Source organism: Drosophila montana, unplaced genomic scaffold (assembly GCF_035044405.1).
Source record: "Drosophila montana isolate Dmon_TW-CO22-7 unplaced genomic scaffold, ASM3504440v1 contig_1505_1, whole genome shotgun sequence".
Taxonomy (NCBI): Eukaryota; Metazoa; Arthropoda; class Insecta; order Diptera; family Drosophilidae; genus Drosophila; species Drosophila montana.
This window is the reverse complement of record NW_026996452.1, coordinates 3,860,203-3,883,253: the sequence shown is the minus strand read 5'-3', so window position 1 is coordinate 3,883,253 and position 23,051 is coordinate 3,860,203. Positions and strand designations below refer to the sequence as shown.

At 35.9% G+C, this 23,051-nt stretch overlaps 1 protein-coding gene across 6 annotated transcripts in view; it reads left to right on the top strand.

Moving 5' to 3' along the window:
- Nucleotides 1–23,051, top strand: part of msi (musashi) — a 147,063-nt gene that overhangs the window by 31,564 nt on the left and 92,448 nt on the right. The window lies entirely within an intron of this gene.

Here is a 23,051-nt window from a genome sequence, read left to right as displayed (position 1 = left end):
TAAATATTGCATGCACTTGGTCGAAACTGAAGCCGGGATTCAAGTTTAAATCTCGCTGACTTCCTTAATAAAGCATACGTATAAATAAATATAAACATAAATCGTATAACGACCGTCTGGCGCCAGGCAATTAAGAGTTTAAAGTTTTGCATTGTGTTTGTCAATTAGTTTCATTTATATTTTTTCTTCTTCGTCTGTCATTTATTTCATAATAATTTCACATGTGTCAAGACTAAACAAATATGTAAACTTTGATACAAATGAATAATAAAAGGCTTTTCAATAGTTTTTTTTTTAAGGTACATGTGTCTCCAACGGTTTGCTCAATTTTGCGTGGCAAAGACAAAATAATTGAAATCATAATTAAGCTAATTACGCTCACATTTAATGTCACCGCGGCACAATTAAGCACTCGGGGCCCCAGAGACAGCGCCCAGCCCAGAGACTGCAGCCTCAAGAATTTTACATGCCAAAAAAACGATACGATGTACATATTCCATTATTATACCCTGTGCTCATTAAACGGGCAAGAGGTATGCAAGACTTGTGCTAATGATTGCAACAGTATAATATATGGAGAATTTCGCGTGCAACTAAAGTTCACATTTCTCACATTTTTTCGCAACAATAATTAGGTTTATACAGGGTATCTTGAGGGCGAGCACACTCAACTGTGCGCCTATTACAGCGACCGCTGCATAATACTGACACTGACATAATGAAGAAAATAAGAAAAAAATTAAAAGGCAAAAACAAAAAACCATAAACAAAAATAATAAAAATAAAATATTTGCGCGCCGCGTAGGCAAGAAAAAAAACCCAAAAAAAAAATTAAACTCGAACGATGAACGGTTCCCAGCACCCCCCTACCTCATCCCTCTCAACCCCCCACCCCTAGCCATACAATTTGTTTGACTTGTCAGTGCCAGCTCTCTAAAATGTGGCGACGCTTGTCCGTCTGTTTACTTAGCGCCCGAGTCTCCGACGGATTTCAATATTTTTCGGTACGCTATCTTCGAGTGCAAGTTCAGTCAGTTCTCAATAGCATTAGTTTGTGGGTCGTACCCTCCGTTCCGTCTAGCTCTCCAGAATTTGTCGGAGTGTTGCGTATGCTTTTTCTCGTATATATATAAATGAAACACGCCTTTCTTGTCATTTATTACTGTCACTTTAAATCCAATCAGCGCTTTGTCTATGTTCGGCGGCTGCTGAGAGCATTTCTTTACTTATTTTTTGTTTCTTTGTTTTTTCCCACCAAAAAAACACAACATTACATAATACTTCATATCCGCCGGTCGGCGTGCTGATAATTTTCATTTAAATAAGAAAAACAATGTTGCGTTAAAAATAAATTGGTATTTATTCAAGGCAAGCCCCCGAAGAACAATATTGGAAAGCCTCCATGACAGAAAGCTGACAGGGCAGATTGTTGGACAGCAGAGATTGCTTGCTGGGAGTCCACCGCCAAGTTATTTGGGTTCGCATTATCTAGTCGATAGCATATTCTGGCAGATATAAAAGTGTTTAAGCTAATATTGTGAATGTAGCTTTCAGCTTTAAATTATATTCAAGATCAATCTAAACTCGTGGTCGCACTTGCAGTAGAGACAAACGAGCTTTGTCTCGCTGTACGCTTAAAAGTTCCGTCTCCTTCCTCTGATAAATCTGAATCTTTTCCGAATTTTTAATGCTCTTAAGTTTAAAGCTGGCTCAAATACACAAATATATTTAATCGCACTTAAAGCTTTTATTGGACCTCAGAATCTCTCTCTTTCTCTTTCTTCTCTTATAATACTTGAGAGCTTTTCTAGTGGCTAGCATATTCTGCCAGATACACTGACATTTAAGCAAATATTCTGAATCGAGCTTTAAGCTTTATATTATATTCAAGATTAATCTTAACTTTTACGCTTCAAAGCTCCTTCTTTAAGTTTAAAACTGCTTCAAAGACACAAATCGCACTTAAAGCTTTCATTGTACCTCAGCATCTCTCTCTCTCTTATATTTATCGCATAGACTTTCTTGAACTCAATGTATTAATCGTAATCCTTAATGACATTTTCATTTAGAGCTTCGAACAGTATCGTACTGAAAAGCTCATTAATTTAAAAGCTTTACATGTCATCGCATTAAAAGCTTCCAGTTAAGCTCTCAAACTGTGTATACTTCTATTATCTCTGTGGATTGGTTTGAGCTCATGTGAAAATTTTATTGGGACCTCACATTAATACTTTATTATTGTATTCAAAAGCTCTTGAACTTGAAAGGTGCTTAAAATGCAGAGCACAGGTTCTCAATTCAAGTGCGTTTTAAAATCTAATTAAACTTTTAATCATGCACCTCAAAGGAGTGCAACAAATCAAATCAAAACTTCCGCATTAATTAGCATCCAACTAGACAAATTCATCCGCTTAAATGTTTTAGCTGTAATCATTTATGCGCGTGCCTGTCTGCTCTGTGGGTGTGTGGTTCAATGAAGGGGGAAGGGGGTTGGGGGTAAATAGACGACAATAATAATATATTGCCAGCCCGCATGTTAATCAAGGCGCCAACACCCCCCCCGCCCCAGGCCCACAGAGTGCATAAATTATATCGATGTGTGTTTTGTGCGTTACGATTACAAATAAACGCGCGTGCTGAGAGAGCCTGCTTCCAGGTAAACCCAAAATATTCTCAGACTATAAACTTGACTTTAAAACCAATTTGGGAATTGATATCGACACGAATTACTCTTGACTTATTTGTTAGTTTCAGGCTACACGAGTCTCAAGTAAAGGAAGGTATTTAAATTATTTACATGTTCAACAATTTTATGCAGGTAAAATTAGCCACATTTATACTGTGTATATCCAAAATATTCCCAGATTCTAAACTTAACTTTAAAACCAATTTGGGAAGTGATAACGATACGAATTACTCTCGACTTATTTGTTGGATTTGGGCTACACGAGTCTTGCGTGAAGGAAAGTATATAAATTATTAACATATTCAACAATTTTAGCCACATATTCGCCAGATGCTGCCGTTGGCCAAAAGGCAGTTGACAAGTGCTCAAAAGCGCCGCAATATTAAGATGTTTATGAATTTCAAATAATAATATGTCAAGTGCCGGGAGCAATGGGGGAGCTCCGACACAGACACAAGCTATTTTTCGGCTACCCCCACGCTCGGCCGCCGCCTCTTGCTGTGAGGGGAAACTTGTCGTAATTAAGCTACTAGCCATAAGTTTTGCGCATTTCAAAATTTCTTTTCTTCCACATCCCCGCGCACTTTTTTGCTCGGATTTACATTCAAATGCCATGTGATTATTCACAAGGCATTGTATGCGTGTGTCTGTGTGCGTGTCTCTGTTTGTGGCTTTGTACGCTAGGGGGCGTTTGAGTGACAGCTACAGGGGCAAATACTTATGAGAGGTAGCCGAAACACCTACTCGCAAAGTATTTACAAAACTCAGCCATATACATATTGTTGTTTGTCTTTGTTTGTGGCTTTTCTTTTCAAGAACTTTGCTGATTCTTTTCATTGTGTTATTTTTGGGAGTTACTTTTTTTATACCCTTGCAGAGGGTATTTTAATTTTGTCTCGAAATGTGTAACGCATAGAAGGACAAGTCTCCAAACCCAGAATTATATATACATATATTCTTGATCAGTATCAACAGGTGAGTCGCTATAGCCACATCCGTCAGTTCGTCCGTCTGTTTCTATGCTATCGTCATGAAACTTTGCATGCGTTCCTTTTTCTGTTGCACGCAGTTCATAGGTCGGAACCTGATGGATCGGACCACTATCTCATATAGCTCACATAGAAACGATCGGTCGAAAATTAACTTATTGTATGAACAACTTTTTTGTTTATCAAGATATCTTTACGATACTCGGCATTAACTATTTTCCCCGTGCTTCTTAGATACGATCAAAGCGTTATGAGCATTATGAAAATGTTCGGTCGGCAAGGGTATTAAATTTTCGGTGTGCCGAAGATAACCCTACTTTGTCGTTTTTGACTGTACTTACATGTAATTTACTTGGTTTTAAAAGGTGTCATTGAGCTTTTTAATATTCTCTTTAGCTGCTTTTGGGCCAAGATACAATTTTCGTTTTTGCTGTTTGCTTTTTTTGCAGCTCTCATGATTATTCATATAAATTTGATCCCTGCTCGGGAGCCATTTAAATGTTCGCGTTAGTTTTAATATCTGTTTAAACTGATGCTAAGTTAGATGAAATGATAAAAGTTGAATTTAGCCTTAACCTTTTATGATTAATGCATCTTTTGTGCTGTTCTTGATTTAATTAATTAGTTTTATTACTTATTTTTTTGGGCATATTTTATAGTAAACCAAGCACATATATTTAAAAAACAAAACTGAAATGTTTAGTTGAACATATGCTCTAACCTTTATTTGGAGCAGAGTTAGATATCGTGTATGACTTCTTATACAATATACATATATATTATTAGAATGGAATCTCAATTCTTTTCGCTTGCTCTAACTGTTATTCTAGACGCAACCTGCTCTGTTTTGGCTTGCATTCATTTATATTTGTAAAAAGCCGCAACTAATTGACCAGCCACAAAATTATTTTTCTTTTCATACATATTTTTTGTTTGTGCTTGATTTTATGGACACTCATCTTTCATATGGCATGACATGCAATATTTTGTGGTAAAAGTTGCCTCAAAGCAGCTTAAAAGTTCCTTGACTTTTATGCCAATGTGCCGATATATAATACCTATATACCTATGCATATATATACATATATATGTATGTGTATGTATGTATATGTATAAGAACATGCGTTCAATTACGTGCCTCAAGTGATTTTCCTTTTTCTTCTTTCTTGCCAAAAACTGAGTCATTTGAGCTTGGCATCACAATAAAGTTTTAACCTATTCCCATTTCTGGTCACATATGCAACACATTTATCCACCTGTCTCTCTTTCTCTCTCTATCTCTCTCTGTTTTGCTCTTTATATTGTCTGCGTGGGCTTTGTCATGATTTTCTGAGTTGAGTTACATTTTCAAGTGTCTTTTGGCTCTTAAACTCTGGCGTTTTTGTTTTCTGGTTTAGGCCACAAACACACATACTCACACACACGCACACACTTTCAGGCATATACATACATATATACATATTTATTTGCATTCACATTTTGTAGATAAAATTGTAAAAGTTTTTCCTTTTAGCTACTGTCAAAGCGGCATTTTGAGCGGATGGTCTCTTCATCATGTGGGCGTAATTCAATTATTTGCACAAAATGCAACAGTTGAGCAGTGTTTGAAGGGAAGGCGAGGGGGTTTGGGGAGAATATGCGGACGGGGGCGATTGCGTATGTTGTGCACTTTAATTGAAATACCAACGCGAACTGGAGCTACACTTAGCCCAAAACAATATAGAGACCGTTTGGCAAGAGAAAGAGAGAGAGAGCGAGAGAGAAAAGAGAAAGAGTTGGTTATATTCGTAAACAGAAAGTGCTTTAAAAGTAGTTGTAACAATGTGTACACACATATTGGAATACTATTTTAATGGCTTTACGCGGATCGATAAATATTGAGCGGTTAAAATGTTGGCCAATTGTAAGACCTCTTATCTATATGCTATTGATCCCTAATGAGCTGCATGTGATTCAATTTGATGGCATAAATTGGTTTTCCTTATCGTAATATTTAGTACATAAGTGTCAACATGTGTGAAAAGGCTGAGGGAAAACTTCGGTAATAAAAATATATACAACCCATAAAACTGCAAATTGTTTATGTATTTGTGCTGCTTCTTTCACATGGGTTTGCATATATTAGCTTTTTACAGGGTGTTCAATTTGTGTTGAAAAAGGCGAAAGATCGCATGTAATAAAAGCTAGCAAAAAGAAAATCTTATCAGATGAACAATAGCTATTTTCTGCAGCTTAAACACTTTGGGAATTATAATGTTGATACGAAAGTTAAATTGTGTGTTTCACTTGTGCAAATTTCTTTCTCACTTACCAGTGAACCTCGTGAATTTACTAGCTTACAATAGAGTTGTCTTCAGCAATATTTTTCCTAGAAAAATAACAAAATGTTCCCCGCACACCCACAAGCTCGAAGTAAGTACAACTTTTTATGGGTATAGAGCTGCTCTTATAACTAATTTTAAATAATTGCCGCACATTACGCTATTATCCCAACAGTCAGTTGCAAGGGGTTTATCCCCACTACTCTCTATAAAAGAAAGCACGACGCCCCCCACGCAGGGCGTCGATACGACTTGAACTGGGCCAAGCCAAGCCAAGCCAGGCAAGGCCAGGCCAGGCACAGCTACTTCTCCCTGAGTAGCTGCTGGTCGCACTTTAATTGGCATATCAGAGCATGGCGCGGCAGTTATTTTTTTCTTGGTTGTATTTTTTTTTTTATTAGTTTGTTAGGCCAACAACTGGCGGGCCGCTTTCTAGCGGCAACAATGAGCGAAACGAGGGAGCCAAAAGCAACAACAATCATAAAAACAACAACAATAGACACACAATAACAGCACGAAAATTTATAACAATTGTAGTTGAGAGGTTAATGAACTAAATGCGCAATGGGCCAAACTTATTTACAAGCGAGTCGCAGAAAAGTTTAGAGAAGAAAAATTAAATAGCAGCTACAATTAATGAGACGCTCATTACGCGTGAGTTTGCTTGAGAGGATTGCGGAGTACACTGTCTATGGGTGGCGAGGGGTTGGGGCGGGGAGATGCCCCCAATGGCTTCATTTGGCATGGTGGCAAAGGCTTTGCGTGGGCCAACAACGATTGCTCGCATTTAAGTTATATTTTTTTTCAGACTTAATTACCGCCCATCAATTAATCCAATTTATAAGAAAGTATATCTATCCAAAACTTTGGTCTACTTTGGGTACCTACATTTTGGACCAGCCCGAATTGAATTTGATTAATTTGTGCATGTATTATTTATTGCTAGAAAGGGGCGCAAAATATTTGTACATAAATTCAAAATATTTCATACATGAAAAGTTTTTCAAATTTGTTTTGGCACATAAAAGATATTTGTCGCTAGATCTTTGCTAATATTGCTCAAAACATTTAACAAAATTGACAACGACAAGCGGCAAGAAAAAAAGAAAAACATTTTTTATATAGACATGATGCGATTGACCCAGTTTAAGTACCGCAACATTTTCCTTGGGCCAGAAATGATAGCTCATGGAAATCCAAGACAAAGTCTGTGCAATAGAAAATGAAAAATATTTATTATTATTGTATGTTAAATATTACAAATATTTAAAGCAATTTTTTAAGGTTATTTGAGTAACTTTTAGATTATAGAACTTTTTTATGGGTATTTTATTAATGTTAATTCAAATATGAATAACATTCATTTGCATTAGTTTTTATTTAAATTGTGTGTATAATTATTAATATTATTTTTTTTAAATATATTTTTTGAACTTTCGAATATTTTACGTGATTTTTGTACCCTTCTCTCATATTTTCTTATTTCTATATGCAGTATATTAACATAGTCGATCTTTAGAAAACTCAAAAACATATTTCTCGCTATTTATTCTAAATTTAAAGACTAAACCAAACCGTAGTGTAAAATGTTGCGCTACATTGAATTGGACTTGTAATTGCTTTTTAATTTATTTTTCTTATTTATTGGCTTGCATTGCGCGGTGATAAAAATCTTAAAAATTGTCATGCTCGGGTGTACATTTGCACATTTCCGTTGGCATTTTGAATACCCCTCTGCTGTATATAAAATATATATACATATATTTTTGGTTGTGTATGCGAGAACTGAGTGCGTAAATCAAACGGGGGGCGCCTGTATAATTTTAATGCACTTGAGAATTGCATTTTAAAAATGTTCAATATGGCAAATAACAAAGTGAGCGACAGATTTATACACACACATACATATATATATATATATATAGGGAGTATATGTATCTATATGCTTAAGCTGCTTTTTTTTTGCACAGCACATTAAGCTGATAAATTTGCATATGGACTTTTAAGCAGCTCGAAAGTAGTGCAATACTCTGCACTTGGACTTGCATCCACATCCACACGAGGAACTGAGAATCGAGAGAGTATGCGAAGCTTAAGCAAATTGTGACACAAGTAAACAAAATAAACAATGCGTAAGGGAGAGAGAGAACCAAAGGAATGATAACATTTGGACTGAGAGAAGCCAAAGTCTTTGCTATGGAAATTGATTTGGATAAATAAACAAAGGAATATATAGTTTCCAAAAGGCGACTCTAGATTCGTGCAACGTCTTCGTTTATGGTAATCAAATACGTGCAAATAAACAACATTTTGATTAACTCAGTGGGGATAAATGTAAACATTTATGGTCTGCAAAATTGGATTGATTTTACGATTTTGATAGTTTATGAGCCTCATTCAGGTGCAGAGAAAGCACAATAAAACAACGTATAAATCTGAAAGAGACCAGCTCTTGATGAAATCCATCTGCTTTTCATATATTTTAAATTTGGGAAGTCCCTTTACTGAAAGGTTCCAAAACTGAAAAGGTTGCAATAAATAGTTTTCTGTCTCACTTTGAATTTATTTATAAACACAGTTTTTGTTCCACTTATCATTGATTAAGTTATTTTGTAGATTTCCTGGGAAATCTTTTGGGCGTACTTAGAAGAGTACTCTCTCTCTCTCTCTCTCTCTCTATCGCTCGCTCTCTCTCGCTCTCTTTTAAGCAAACCTATCACATCTCTCCACTTTGTGGCACAACTTGGTGCAGGCGGCAAATGGAACTGTGACAAAACAATTTCATTTCATTTATGTCAAGTGCAAAGCAGTGTCTATATAAAATGCATGTATAGCTGTATAATATATGTAGCCAGCACTTACATTAGTGCAAACACACACACACACACACACTCACACACACACAACCGCAATTGTCTATTTATCACAAAACTGCTCTCGACTGCTTTGAGCGACGACTTTCAGAAGAGAGACTGACTGTCAGGAATTTATATTATCGATAGGTTATAAATTGAAGACAATGAAATCAATTGATTGGCATTTGTGAGCCGCTGAGCCCCACCCCGCCCACTACCCCTTGTCGTGCTGTGCGCGTGTGTGTGTGTCTGTGTGTGTTGTCTAGCACATGCAATACTTTGACCTCATTTGATGCTTACATAAAACCCGCTTTAAACGTCGCACACTCAAGAACTGATGATAATTACGCGTTAAATATCTCAATTTTCTTCCAGTTAAGAACCGACCGGTTTCCTAGAAACAATTACAAAAGTGCAAAAGTGTTTTAACAAAAATTTCCCTACGATTGCAAACATATGATTTTTAATGTAGCCACAAAAGCTCGATACGATACTTTTACTTTTTAGCAAAATTTTATAATTTTATTACATCCATCTAATAAATTATATCTAATTTCTGCGAGCAGAGCTGAGAGATTTCTATATGCATGTCTTTTTATTTTTGTTATATTTTATATTATATTTGAATATTTTGCTTCTTTTTATATTATTCTATCGATTTATATATTTTGTATTTTAATATGTCATATTTTTGAATTTTGTTTTAAATTTTAATATTTTATATTTTTATATATTTGCATATTTTTATTTTATATTTTCTTGTTTTTTTTTGCATTTTATATTTTTCTATATTTGTATATTATTGTTAATTTAATATTTAACTCTACTTTATGTTTTTCAATATTTTATAATTTTTTATATTTTCTATTTTTCCATATTTAATTATATTCTTTATATTAAATTTTTCCGTATTATATATTTTATGTTTTTCTATATGCACTTATATTTATATACTTACTTCATTATTTATTGGGTTGGTTATTATTTTACTTTTAAAATAAGTTTATCTAGAGATATTTCTCATATAATTTTTTATTTTTATTTGTTGTTAAATGCGGATTCAGATCTGATTTTTGGCAGCCTTTTTGCAGGCCTTTTTGCCTCTGTGATTTGTCACCTACGCCATTTGAATTTTGTTTTTCGCTAGGTTGGTGCTAAAAGTTGTGCAAAATGTTTGCCAACTACAACATTTTATGGCATTTAATTTTGTCATAAGCGTAAATAGTTTTTGTGTGTATTTGAGTGTGTGTGTATCTGTATCTGTATCTGTATCTAAAAATGTATCTCGCTTGAAGGCTGACTGCGCCCAGCTTGACGTCTTTGATGCCAGCGGACTGATACACAAATGCAATTATTTTGATGGTAATTTCTCAAAATGTTTTAAGCTATTTGTATTTTAAATGACAAATTTGATTAAACACTTCGCATCAATATTGGCAAAAGAGGTCAAGAGCTTTTGATTTCATGACGTTTGACTCCTTTATATTAAAACTTACAACTTTGACTTCTTTGGGCACTTTAATCGGGCCTGAATTGTTTTTAAAAACAATTTACCTTGGACTTATCGTATAACTACACTTGGAGCTTAAGCAAATTCTATAGACTTTTATTTATGGACAGTTTATTGGGAAATTGTGGATTTAAGTTGCTGTCAACTTTGTTTAGGTAGTTTCTTTGTTCCTTCGCTCAATTGCTTTCGGCGTCTAACTCATTACTTTTAATTTTCAATTTCGTGACCTCCATTTTCAATTATTATTTTTGGAAATTTCTGTAGCCGAATAGTGCGCAGATACATAGATCCTTTGCTGTCACTTTAAACGCGCCCATCTTAACAATTTCGTTCAAAGTGCACTCGCAAGGCTGTCAACATGTTATACTCTGACATGTAAGTACTAAATCTTTATTTTCTATTACTAACAACTGCCCAATTTCGTACACGTTGATCCTCGAGTGTCACTTTTAATCATGGCCAGCTCTCGTAGCAATCTACGAATAAACCACAGAAAGTTTTTCAAGCCGCACAGAAGTATTGACTATAGCCACAGATAGATATCTGTGAGTACTTAGGAACATTTCCCAACCACTTGGGAGCAGACACAACAGCGCACAACTGAAAGGCTAGATAACAAAAAATGTCCATCATTGGCAGCGAATGCGGACAAAAATTGACTTTTCTAGTTTATCATTTTTTTCTTTTTTTTTTTTGTTGTAGGCCACAGAAAAAAAGCTTCGCTTGATTGCCTGGCCGTTTGGCTGCTTGGCTGGCATGTCAAATGCAATGAACTCCGAGCACATTTCTCATTTTGTAGATAAGTTGTAATCAAGTATCACGAACTTGGGCGTAAGGCGACCCAAAGTCGCCACGTTTTAGATCGGTGGGAGGGTTATAAAGACTTCACGTCTAGCATTGTCTGGCATTATATACAAATTGAGTATCTAAACAACCGTAAAAATTCGATGAACATGCAATGGCCAAGCCCAAGACAACAAATGCAACTGGGAGACCGCAAGAAATAGTTGCCAACAAATATGATATGCTAAATAAATATATCTATGGAAATGTATCTCGTGGATAAATAGACTTTAGCAGGCAACTGTCAACTGTCTGCCAAAGCGTTTTGCATGACAGTTGCATAGCATATACCTATAGAAATCTAATACGTATAGAAATCTAATACGTATGCATATATATTGCCTGGCTGTAGTTGGTTGGTCTTGGTTAGCGAGGTTAGCGGTTATAGATTGATTTGTACAGTTTGTTCCACTGAAGGTAGTTCGTGTTTCGAGCAGTCAATTAAGCTCGATGTGGAGCAAGTCTAGAATCTTTTTAAGGGTCTTTCATGTTTTTCATATCATTAATTTTTGTGGAAACAGTTGCCAAGCTGAATAAAACTGCACTACTTGTATGAAACTGGCGTGAGAAGCGCAGAGAGAGGCGTTTCATTGTCTTGCTTTTAAATTGGGTACGTTCTTGATTATTTTCTAGAGCAATAATTATTGTCAGATCTGTCAATTATATATTATGAGCATCACATAGGAAGGTAATTACAGAGTGTGAACTATGTTTGTATATATTACAGAAATTACAGAATCCTTGAATATTTTTTACTGATAACAATTATTTAATTTTTTATTGTTGTTTACAAGCTGTTGACCATTCTAACCTTTTCCAAGTTTAACCTATTTAATTTTTTATAAAATTTTTACCTTAACTGTAATTTGTTTCAGTTAGTTTTCAACTTTCGCAAATATTCCTATTCATCGACTTGCCCATAAACCAAATTTATTGCAAACTTTTCCATTTTTCGACGCTGTCACAAATTCTATGCAAATAGTTTTCAGTTTTTACACTTAAAGTTTACCTGCAACGTGTGGAAACCAGGTCGGTAGCGGGCGAACGGGGTTAAATGGGGTATACCCAAAAAATCCAATAACCCGACAAATGCTCTTTTTGAGGTTTGGGGCTTCTCTCAAAAGGTTTGTTGCTCAAGTCGATACCACAATCGCAGTGAAGCCATATCTGTATTTTTGTATTATCTGGCGTATTTTGTTTACATATACATATTTTATTTGGCTTTTATATATGCTTTATTTTTTCTGGTGGCCTGCAACGGCCGGATGCATAAATAAGTGACAACCGGCCGTTGGCAATGTTGCTTTTTGTGAATTTCCGGCGTTAGTCCATAAAAAAAAAACTCGCTCAGCTTTCAGTTCGATTTTTCTGTACAGTCGTCAGTTGTTGTTTTTAATGTTTGCTGTTGGTCAATTCGTAGATTAACGACGGTTTTATGTAAATCACAAAAATTGACCCTGAACTTGTCAGTGTGTGTGTGAGCGCGATTTAATGTCTTAAGGTCATTTTATGAGAATTGCAGAGAAGGGCGTTGCCTGTTAACTAATAGCTTGCTGCTGCATTTCGCATTAAGTGGAAGTGGAATATTAAATATTTTATTTGCTTAGTTTGAAAAAGATTTTAAGTAAAATAATTATAGTTTATAGTCGAATTTTTTCTAGAGAAATGTGAAGAAAATGTAAATATGCTAGCTTTAAATATATCTTAAGCTCCAGAGCTCTGTGGAACTTTTGTGGCAAATCATTTGCCACTTGGTTCACATCGTAATTGCGATTACTTTGCCATAAGCGACAGCTCATTGCGCTGTAAGTTCATCAAGTAAAGCTCATAAACTATAAAGACTTCTGTCTGGGTTTTGGTTTCTAATCATAATTGAAATCTTCTTAAGCATTATGCAATACGATTGCCCAAAGCCCGAAGCACTATAAATCAAAGCATGACCAAAATTCGTTGGATTATTTCATGTTGCCGCTCAAGTACTCAAGTACCCGCACTTAAAGTCACCCGCTCTTTGGGGCCACTGCCCCTCTAGTCACCGCTTCCCCTCCCTTTGCCATGCTCCATAAAACACGGCGCACACAATGCACACCCAAGAGCTGTAAGTAAAAACCAGTTTTGTCTGTGTTTCAGCCTATAAGACAATAGAATTTGGTTGAGTGGCTTTTGTGGTTTTAGTATTTTTGCTTAGCTTATTGTATTTTTCTAGTATATATTTGACAGAATGAAAAAAAAAAATAGAGAAAAAATTTGAGTTTGCGTTGCGCGGTTTTTTGGGTGTGAATCGGATTTGTAAATTGCATTCATGTGAAATGCTTCATTGGCATAGCGCAATATACATATATTTTGTGCGCTGCGAATCATTGATAGATATGGCATAAATCAAATGGATTTTTAGCCAAGTTGCTGCCAAATGTTGCATCAATAGTGCAAAATGCAATTAGTTCGGCTCCAATTCAGAAAATTGCGTACATTTTTGACAATTTTGTGGCAGCTGCTTTTGGCCATCGATGCTACGCAGCAGTTGCATTCCTCACATCCCAACTGTTGCACCCACATTTTGCTGCTAATGGGCAGACGCTTAAAATTTCACTCACACAACGTGAGCTACAAAATAATCGAGGCAGCATCCAATTAAACAACTCAAACGCAACAGCAGCGAGATGCAAGCAGCAGCAGCAACAGCAGCCACACTCAACAAGTTTCACTTTCACATAATTGCTAAATAATTAGCCCCAGCGCCCAAAATGCAGACTCAGTTTTGGTTGTGCAGTGTAGTCCAGCAGCAGCAGCTGCCCAGTTGCTGTCAGTTGCCAGCTGCCAGCTTGTTGGCAACCAGGACTGTTATGCTCCAAACTAGTTTGCCAGCACTCGTATGTGTGCGAGTGTGTGTGAGTGTGTGCGAGTGTGTGCGAGTGTGTGCGCTGGTGTGTGAAAGTGAAAAATGCATTGGGTCCACACGCCACTAAACAATGCTCCACAATGCTCCACAAAGCTGGCTAACACGAAACCCGCAAGACACGCTAAATGCTCAGCTTATTGGGCCAAACACTTGAGGTGAAAAAACTAACTGGTTTGTTGATTATAAATGAATGTTTTGATATGATATGGCATGATAAACCTATTAATAATGCTATTGTACAGCAAATAAAAGTCTGTGATATGATGGCAGATGATTAACTCAAGCATATGATATTATGCTTTTTCGATCGTATTCTATTCGATTCTTAAAATCGTATTCGTATAACTATAAACAATAGACTAAACAAAGGCATCAATTGGCAATAAACAGTAATAGGTATAAGGAGATTGTAAACAATTGGCAAACTATTCAGATTGCGTTTATAAGCAATGGAATATAAGTTAAATAAAAAAACCTAGTCAGTCGGGAAAACTTCAACTTGGTTTGTTGCTGGGAGTACGGTAAGCTTTGGAATATGCTTTCCGAAACGAAGTGTACTTTGACTTTTCCGGGCGAACAGGAGGGACGCGTTTTTTTCGATTAGCTGTTTTCATCAGCAGGGATATAAACGAAATATCTTTCAAATAAATGCTAACATGCTACATTTTCCTTATATTGTAAGGGAAATATCCGGCTGTTCCTTTAATCAATTGAAAAACCAATGAATTTAAATTATTGAACCACTTGCCAGTCCAATAAAAAACCTTGCCTAGTATTTTTGCAGGAATTTTCCTCTGCTCTGTTCCAGTCACCACAGTTGTGTTCTTTTTGTACGTTTCCAGAGTGCAAATTTCCCAACAATAGACATTTTCTTAATTCTGTTTGCGCTCGCAATTACTTTTCCTACTTGGAGACCATCAAATTTGATGGCTCCCCAATGGGAGCCCAGAGAATTGTTTGTCTCCTTCTTGGTCAGCTGCCTTCTGCGTTGTCTGTACTGGCTTTAATTAGAGCTGCTGCCTTACACAGAAAGTGCCACTCGAAACAGCATCTCTCTCTCTCTCTCTCCCCTCTCTCCCTCTCTCAGGCCATTATCATTTCATTAACATAGACATAAAAGGCCAGCCTCCCCTTCTTGTGCCCCCCTATTTCCATCCCTCTCTTCCACTCGCTCTCTCTCACTTCTGTGCAGTGTGTGTATTTTAATGAATACACGTGTTGCGGCTATAAACAAAGAAATTGGTAACCGTCGGCCGAAAAACTCGCCAAAAACTCAGCTAGCGTGAAAAACACAGTGCCCAAAACAAAAGCCAACAATTTTCTTGATTTTTCCTATTTTTATTTTAATTTCTGTTTTTCTTTTTGTTTTTGGCAAACAAAAGCTTTAACTAGAGTGTGTTTAATACATAAATTGTGCTGCTTTTTATGTGTGGTACACTGACAGAAAAGTTGTTATTGTTTTGTAGGCAGCTGTAACACAGCTGTTCCCTCGGGTAAATTTATAAAAATGTTTTTGAGGAAAACCTTTTTTTATAATATCATATTAAATAAAAAGTTTGATCGACGAAGTCGCAGAAAATATGCGATGTGATATTCAATTCCATTCTATTGTTATAATAAAAAAAAAACATATATTAATTTTATAATTATATAATTTTGAATGAGGAATTATGTCGATTTTCTTTTTGTGAAATTGTAACGTTTTGAAATGACATTCCTCCAATGGAAAATTATGTCGTTTAATAATAATATGACGCTCTAAAACGACATTATTCCGCGCGAAGCTATCTCGTTTGTAGAACGGCGACGATATGTCGTACGAAATTATATCGTTACCCCATTATGAATAACATTTATTTTTAAAGTATAAATCACATCCAATCTAAAAAATATATCCTTACTCTTCGAGTTGATTAATTTTTATTATTGCTCTTGGATCATTAAATGTGGCTTAAACCTTCCAGTCAAAATACCCCTTTCTCTATATGTTTCCAATTCCCAATGGCTTACTTAAACAACTTATCTTTAAAATCAAGTTTTCTGGTTGCATAATGTTCTATACAGTATTAACTTGGCTTTCGCCTACATCTTTGGCCATATACCCTATGTTTTTGCTGTCTATCTGTTTGCTGGGGGTTCTGTGCGAAAAAAATAAAAAAAATAATTTTTATGCGAAATTACGTGACACCAAAGCTGCCAACGTAGCCGCGTGCTGCTTGACAATTTCCGACATATCGACAGTTGCAGCAGCAAGGAGCCAGCCAGCTCGTTCCCCTTATAAACCCCTCCCGCTACTCAATTGCTTTGGACTGGAAGTGTGAATAAAATGTAATCCGCCAAATGCGTGTGGTTGGTAGAATGTAAAAAAGATACAAAATAGACCCTGATATATATTCGTATATAACTTATAACTGTCTGTTCCGAGCTGTGCTACGGTAGCTTACGAAAAACAAAAAATAAATAAAATAAACAACAACAATAACAGCTGGTGTGTGTTTGTTGATTTTCATTTTCAGCACAACTGGGCGTCGGGCACGCCCACTGTGCTCAGCTCTACTCTGGTTTTTCGCATTGATTGCGTTACAATTTCAGGTTTTTTTTTTTAGTTCTCTCTTATTCGAACTTCTACTTGGATACTTTTTGTGTTGGGGTTTTTTTTTTTACCGGCTGCCACAAAACGTGTCCGTTGGGTTTGTTGTTGTTGATGTCGTTGTTGTTGTTGCTGCTGCTGCTGCTGTCTGCTGCTGCTGCTGTTGCTGCTGTCTGCCACAGCGTTGGAGTTGATTTTTATCTATATCTCCGGTCGTTGGTTCAGGCATTATACGACTAGAGTTGGCTCTGGTTTTGGTTTGGTCTGGCTTTGCTTTTGGCCGGACTTAAATGCTGTTGCTGCCTGCCTGCCTGCCTGCCTGCCTGCCTGCCGCCTGCCAACCTGGTTGGGCGTCATTTAACCGGTTTCTGCTCTTGGCTCTCATTTCGTTTCGTTTTCATTTCGATTTACGAGCGCAAAAATTAAAAACCAAATGTGAATAGAGCTCAGATAAAAAAATGCTCTCAATTGCCATTGTTGTTGTTCTTGATGCTGTTGCTGTTGCTGTTAGCCTCCCAAGTCAGAGATCTTGAAAGGTTTGACTTGTGGTTAGCTGCGATTGAAAGTTATTTGCATGCCACTAAAACACAACTAGATCTTGTAGACTTATGGCTTTTCAATATATACACATATACATGCATATATATATATTTTTTTTAATTGTTCAACTTTTCATTGTGCATATTGTTTTTTTAATGGCAAAAGAAATCAGTTTTAATTTTTATCACAACAGTTCATAAAATGGCTCTATTAAGTTTAATGCAGCGCGGCGGCAACAATAAAAAAAAAAAAAAAAAAAACCAACTGCAAATCTGCGAATCGCTTCATTTCATTATACAGTTATATATAAAAACAATAAAAAAAAAACGAGAGGGGGAAATGGCATTTAAACTGGCGCGCTGTAAATGGTTTTTGTTTATTAGCCATGCATTGTCTTTATTTGGCTGGAAATAATGGTGAATTAAATAAATTATTGCCATAGTCTGTACAATATAAAACTGACTTTCATTTCCTGAAAAGTTGACGCACTAACGTGTGGGAGCTACCTTTTTTTTGTTTCGTTTGTTTTATAGAGCCGACAGTTAACGGTAGCCCATAAGCTGTCTGGAGTTCTTTATTGTTATTGAGAAAAAATATATATACATAAATATATTAACCCAAAGTTTTTGTATAAAAATAAAACCAAAAAAATATATATCTTAATAGATAACTAATAGTATATAAAGCATAGAAAGATTCTTTTTCTCTTCTTCTACTTAATCTAAATCCCCAAATCTGCTGCCAGTAAAATATTTAAATATTTACGAATGCAGCATAAAGCATAAAAAAGCAAAATCAACTGCTTGGTTAATAGTTAGTTAACAAAGCTGCTTAGTTAAGAGAAAACGTACGCGAGTTAAATACCTTTAACAATTTGTTAGCAAAGCTTCTCCGAACTCCCATATATTATATCGGGTTGCAATAATCATTCCACATATAAATATCTGTTTTCTTGGGCTAAAACCTTGCAAATCTTGTTGCCTGCAGCTGTATTCTCATTATCATTTGTTTGTTTTGGGACAATTTGCGACCTTTTTGTAGTTAGTTGTTGTGCTGTCAACCATTAAAAATAAATAGTGTTTGTGTTGTTTCTTAACTGAAACAAAAGACCTTCGCTGGGATGATGACACACCCACAAAAGCCGCACACGAACGCCAACCTTCAACTAATATATCGAATAAAGGTTGACTAATATAAATATTATTTGTAAAATATGTTAACTTAAATAAAACATAATGTTAAATGTCTTAAAATGTATATTTTTGTTGATTTTGCTATTTTGATTTCAATTTATAATTCTCATGTTATTTGAAATTTTTTGTTTGGTCAATATTTTTGTTGTGGTTTTGCCTTTTGGTTTTTGTCTTGTTTTATTTTATTTTTTTGGCCTTTGTTGGTTTTTTTGATGCATCATTTAATGGGTCAACATTTTTGGGGCGTTTGAAATCAGCTGACTAAGTATTTAGCCAAGGCGCGATGGAAAATTAGATTAATTGTACAGATTTGTTATAAAACTAATTTGGCCGAGAGCTAAATAAGTTAATTAACTGCTCTTTGCTCTCGAGGCGCATTCAATAAATATACTCGAGAATTGCTGCAGTTGAAAACCCTTCATAATTAATAATAGAAATGGTTTCAAGTGGAAAAATCACAAATCGTGACTTGACTGAATGCGCAAAAGAGCAAACGAATTGCTATTTTTGTGCATTTTCTCTGAAAAGCCCACGCAGAGCCCGCAGCAGCTGCTCTAAAAAAAAAGGGGTAAAACCTGCTTTTGACAAGCTACATAAAAATTGATTTTCACATAGAGTCAACAGCAACAGCAACAACAACAACAACAACAACAACAACAACAACAACAACAACAACAACAACAAAAAAAAGAAAATAATATTGCCAGGGCAAATGTCAAAGGGGGCGTATACGTAACATTTGGCATACGGGAAAGTAAGAGCGTGAGCGCAACAAAATCAATCGGAACGTGAAAAATATAGCAGGCTTTAGAATTTTCCTTTGAGGCTTTTGAGACTGAGTGAGACGCGCATTATTCCATCAATATGCAAAGCAACTTTGACGTAAGGTCTTATACACTTTATATAGCAAATATATATCTTGTTGATGTTTTTTTTTTCTTCTTTCTTTTCTTTGATTCCTTGGGCCGCAACGAGGCCAACGGCAACAAATCTCACCTGAGCTGCCATAAAAATTGCGGCTGTGTGCCTGCAGTCAAATTAGAAAACTGTGCCACAGCCCACAAAAATTATGAGGCACATTGGGACACAGCCGCTGCCACACAGCATGAAATTAAAAACAGACTTTTTTGGCGACTTGTTGTTGCTGTTGCTGTTGTGGCCTGCTTTTTGCATAACACAAAATCAATTACAATTTTAATTAAATATGCAAAGCTCAGCAAAGTGCAGAAGAAGAAGTAGCAGAAGGGCAAGAGGCAGAACTCAATCAGCTAAATGTCTCAGGTGAGAATGCCTAAGGCCTGGGTAAACGCAACAGCAGCAATTACGAAAAAAAAGTAGGAGAAAAAAAGGTTGTCAGATTTTAGTGGGGCTAGGCTATAAAAATGCCATCAAGCAGACACTTTTATGCCCATTTTAGCCTTGGGAAATAGAAATCAACTATTGCTATAAACTACTTGAAAAATATACGAGGAAAGGTAAAGTAAAGTATTTGAACATGCAATGTGAGTTAGGAATAAAAGTAAAACATAACTGACAAAAATTAATGAAAAAATATAGACGCAGCTGAGCAATTGGATATATATGTTTTATAGATTATTACAGATAAATATGTCGCAGAAAAAAACCTTTTATTTACAAGATATATACAAGATATATACCAGATATATACCAGATATATACCAGATATATACCAGATATATACCAGATATATACCAGATATATACCAGATATATACCAGATATATACCAGATATATACTAGATATATACTAGATATATACCAGATATATACCAGATATATACTAGATACATGCCAGAAATATACCAGATATATACCATATATATACCAGATATATTCCAGATATATACCAGATATATACTAGGTATATACCAGATATATAACAGATATATACCAGATATATACCAGATATATACCAGATATATACCAGATATATGCCAGAAATATACTAGATATATACCATATATATACCAGATATATACCAGATCTATACTAGATATATACTAGATAATATCTATTATATACCAGTTATATGCCAGATATTTAAATATCACTTAAATGTGGATTATAAACTCATATACATATGTCTGAAGGATAAAAAAGAGAGATTTTTGTTGCCAAATTTTATAGACAACACTTTGCATGAACTCAAGTCGTATACCCTTTAAAATGCTTAAGAGCGCCTACCTTGGGACATCCATCAGGTAAAGCCTGCCCTGTAAATAAGCTGCCTGTTCATGAACAAATATTATGCAAAATTTATTTATTTATAAAGCTTTTAGATGCAAAATTCTTAATTAAATTGATGTGTCCGGCTTGGCAAGTCGAGCAGGTTACTTCTCATAACCATTTGCCTGCCTGGACACTTGGCCGAATCTCGGCCAGAGGATCTATGCAACTTTGATGAGCGAGCGGCAGCAGCAGCAGCAGCGCAGCAGCAGTGGAAACTTAGCTAAATGGATATGCGGTTCGCAATGCAGTTGAGAAATGAAGCAGCTGCTGCTGGCTGCCAATTGCTGCTGCATTTGCATAACATTTTGATTGGTACCCACATTTTCAAGCACTTAGCCTGCCGCTTGGCTCTTGCCATTTTGGCAGAGTTGGCAGCTCTTTTGACGCAACTGGCACAAGAGTCAAACGAATCGAATGAACCACGTCGACTGTCGACTGTCGGGTTCAGTTCTCATTTCGCTAAATGTCCAGACAGTTAATTTAGCAAAGTGCGTTGCCTTCATATCGAAACGCTTAATTAATTTTCGTGTTTATTTTCTGTTTTCATTGCAGGTATGTTGCGACGCCTTACCAGCCAGGCTCTCTACCTCTTTGCTCTGTCCCCACTCTACAGCTGAAATGCTGCCAATATCGATTAAGGCCACATTGCGTATACGCAATGACGGCGCGTGGCATAAACACGTTTGTACATCATCTCTCTGCGTTTATTGGTTTTGACTTATGATATATGTTGCTAAGGGGCGAGCACATCATATTTCTTGAAAAATTTGACAGTTTTTTCTTATAGATGTATCTCAATTTTTGAAAGGTCTCAGACGACCATTTATTACATTTATCATATATTATAGTTTTATATTCAAGTAGAATATGTATATATTGAGGATCGAGTTCGGGCAATGAATAAAATGGATGGAAATGGATAAGGTCACGGGGCTGCCATTTATCCTTTTGAAAGTTTATTCGGAAACATCATAAATAAGGTCAAAATGATCTAGAGATCTAGATCTGCCATAGAGCTCAATACTTTGTGAGTGTACTAGAGCTTGAAATCAAATATTTTCTAATTTTGTGATTAATAGAGTTGACTTTAAGTATAGACTTCAAAGAAATCTATCAAATGCAGAAAAATTGTATTTATATCCATTTTTTATTCTCTTAAGTGTGCTTTCACACTATTTTGTGAAACTCAAGCACAACTCTTAAATTTTGGGATTTATGGCACTTTGAACTATTATATAATAAATTATAAACCATGCGACAGAATTCCCAGGCCTGTTTTGGGCTAAAGTCATTAATAAACTTGATTCATTTTGTGCTATGTAGGTCATTTCATTAACTTGAACGGAAAAGATAAAAAACAAAATTCCACTTCAAATGCCGTTTTTCTCAACCAGATTTGAAAACTTAAAGTTTTTGTTTAAAACTCCCACGAAAATTGTTGTTATTCTTGTGGCTTTGCCGCTGGGCAAATGACGCCGAAGTGTAAATTTTGTAAGCGTAGGCGACAGCATAGTTTTAAAGGGGGCTGTGGATGAAGAGGGCGCGGGCGGTGGCGGTGGCTTGCCACTGGGCAGCCAGATGTGTGGACGCTGCTGAAAGCTGTGCTTTAAAAGAGATTTAAATCTTGAATTAATTAACTTGAAAATTTACTTACTAATACCGAAATGTCATTAGGAAATTAGAACTGAAATTGATGTTGAAAATTAATGATAAATCTGGTTAAATTGTGGTCTCATTGGCAGCACAGCATTTCCATACTTTGGAATGGTCCAAGTCATTTTATATAGCCCATATAGCCCTACATTAACTGATAATCAGGAAATATTGAATAACAGCACAGTTCTTTTAAGCCTATGTCTAAGTTTATAAGACCTTGGGATTAAAAGGTTCCTGTTTAGTATGCACATAATCAGAACACTTTACTTTCCGAATACCTCTAGAAAGTAAAAGTGTATCAGGACGACTTATATCAACAGAGTACCTCCCAAGTTGAGCACACTCTCTGGAGAGCTCTTGTATTCGTTATGTATTTCATACATGTTTTTCTTGCATGACCTTTTCGTGCAGTGGACCCTATGAAAATCGCTTTTTAACAGCTTGGCAAACACAAAACGCCTACACAAAGGCGGCTCATTAAGGCCGCAAAAGTTGACTACCTTTGCATGCGAGCCAATATGTGTGCTTAATGAATATGTTTTATATTATTTATTTATTTAATTTTTTTTCGTTGGCTTATTTTTTAGTTTTGCTGCAATTGCGCAGCTGGCAAATATTTACACAGTCTGACAGTTCGGGACAGAACCGTTGACAGCTGATGGTCATCATCATCATCATCATCATCAGCGTCTCTTCACAAATTTACAAAAAAAAGAAATA